This window comes from Cucurbita maxima, unplaced genomic scaffold, assembly GCF_002738345.1.
Source record: "Cucurbita maxima cultivar Rimu unplaced genomic scaffold, Cmax_1.0 Cma_Scf00007, whole genome shotgun sequence".
Lineage (NCBI taxonomy): Eukaryota > Viridiplantae > Streptophyta > Magnoliopsida > Cucurbitales > Cucurbitaceae > Cucurbita > Cucurbita maxima.
In genome coordinates this window covers 1,551,387-1,553,886 of record NW_019272023.1, presented here as the reverse complement: position 1 = coordinate 1,553,886, position 2,500 = coordinate 1,551,387, and the positions used below count along the sequence as shown (strand labels likewise).

At 35.7% G+C, this 2,500-nt stretch overlaps 1 protein-coding gene across 1 annotated transcript in view; it reads left to right on the top strand.

Moving 5' to 3' along the window:
- Positions 1 to 35, top strand: part of LOC111481750 (NDR1/HIN1-like protein 10) — a 716-nt gene extending 681 nt beyond the window's left edge. The window contains exon 1 of the mRNA XM_023127335.1: positions 1 to 35. This exon is cut by the window's left edge and continues 681 nt beyond it. The gene's annotated coding sequence lies outside the window, so the exon portion shown is untranslated.
- The last annotated feature ends 2,465 nt before the right edge of the window (positions 36 to 2,500 follow it).

Genomic DNA, 2,500 nt, shown 5'->3' with positions numbered 1-2,500 from the left:
TATGTGTTCTTCAATTAGATGTATTGGTATTTATTATTCTTATTCTTATTTTGTAATTTGATTATTTTTAATACAATAAATATGATTAAAAACTTGAACTTTAGCTTCATTCTAATCCAATTTCAATTTATCCGTGTTAGAGAAACACTAGTCTCTACAATGGTAAGATATTGTCCACTTCGAGTATAAGCTCTCGTGATTTTGCTTTGGGCTTCCCTAAAATATCTCATATCAATGGAGAGATTATTATTTGTTTATAAACTCATGATCATTCCCTAAATTAGCGGATGGGACTTTCATCATCCAACAATCCTCACTCCCCTTCGTTGTAATTCAATTTCCTATCTCTACCAAAAAAATGGATCATATCTTGTAGTGCATTGTATGATCATGTGTTTATAAGCAAAAAATTCATCTTTATTGGTATGAGGCATTTTGGAAGAGCCTAAAACAAAGTCATGAGAGGTTATGCTCTTAACAAACGACGACAATAGTTTGGGGTTGAATTTTTAGTCACCTCAAGCACGGGGTGGAGATTTCTCCACATAGTGGGATACATGACGATGTCCACCTACCCAAAAGGTCAACATATCCTTAATTCCACACTACAAAAAGGCCCCTAGTTTTGTTTTGGACATTAATTTGAGTTGAAAGATGTAGATTTTATAAGTAAATCAAGTTCTAAAGCTTGTGTGGGGATTGAATTTTTAATGGCCTCAATGAGCTGGTCTTCTCTTGGGATTGAGTTTTTAATCTCCTCCATGAGCTGGTGTCCCAAAAAGTCAACCCAAAACCAAGATTTATCAACAAACACAAATATCAATAATCTTCCATTCCAAATCCTATTTCTTCCTCCTCCAAAGTAATATCCCAAATCAATCCTGGAGAATGGCAAGTTTATGGTGCCTCTTGATCTGCGTTATTGTGGCGCTTGGTGCAACTTTTGGGTTCTCCATCTTCATCTTATGGCTCGTTTTCATAACCCACAGGATCAAATTCTATGTGACAGACGCCACACTCACCCAATTCAACTTCACAAACAACACCCAACTCCACTACAACCTCGCTCTTTACTTCACTCTCACAAACCCCAACGACCAAGTCGGAATCTTTTACGACACCATCGAAGCAACCGCGATGTATAAAGATCAAAACTTTGACACCAGATTTCTTACCCCTTTCTACCAAAGTCCAAAAGCCACCAGCTTGATTAGAGCAAGATTTGAAGGCCAGCATCTGGTGCCAATCCCCAACCACAAGGTTTCCGAGTTCAATTCTGAGAAACTTGCCGGGGCTTACGCCATTGATCTCAAATTTCGGCTTTCCACAAGGTTGAAATTTGGGGTTTTTAAAATCGTTCGAGAAAAGCCTAAAGTGAGCTGTGGATTCAAGGTTGCGTTGAGTTTTAATGGGAGATCCATTCCTTGGTTTCAGATCATTGCCTGCCATGTCGATTATTGAGCTCTATTCCTAAAATTCATCTCAAGCGGTGCCTTTTTGGTTTGATTTTGTATTTCGTTAGTTGGATGTCATATTCTTGACCATGTCTATATTCATATCAAACTATATCAATTTCAAACAAAAATCACTAATGTCATAATGTAATTTATAATTCTTTCAATATTCATATCATAACTAATATTATTTTTAACAATATCCATCTCATCCACAGACGTGTTGGACCCGGGCTCTTTCATTTAATCTACATATACATAATTAATTTTTATTAAGTTGTTACTTTTTTAATGTTTTCATTCTTATAAAATTATAATTTGATAAATTATTTTGAAGGGTATATTTAGACTTTTGGGGCCGATAAATGTTATTACGAAGATATGTGAATGGGAAAGAGGGAGTGTTATTAGTACACACTTCAAAGCACTTAAATAATTCGAGGCTATGCGTTTAGTGAGTGTGTTTGAGTGTAAGGGTGGGTGGATGAGTACTTTTAAGTACATGTTCGAGCAATTAATTCACTTAGGAGGCTGTGTGGTTTAGATTATTTCGAGTGCTTTGAGTGTGGAGTGAATGATTATTAGTACACATTCGAGCACCTAGGTATTTAAAAAGGGCTATGAGATTAGGCCTTACACATTCGAGAATTTCTTTCCATTCTCTAACTAATGTTGGGAGCTTAGCATCCTCTGCTATATACTACCTAATATCTAATTTTGATACCGTTTGTAACCGCCCAAACCCAGCGCTAGTTAATATTATCCGCTTTAGCTTGCTATGTGTCGGCGTTAGCCTCACAATTTTAAAACGTGTCTACTAAGGAGAAGTTTTCACATTTTTATAAGAAATGTTTCGTTTTCACACTCATAGAAGAACTTAGATTCTTAACCGCTCTATATTATTGATATGTTGTGACTTATGAATGCTTGCTATTTGAATTTTATGAGATTTTAGAGGATTGGATTGTAAACTTTATTGGGTGCTCGGTTCACCATCCCAACCAACCTACAATCTTATATTCACAAAAAAAAAAAAAAAAAAAAAA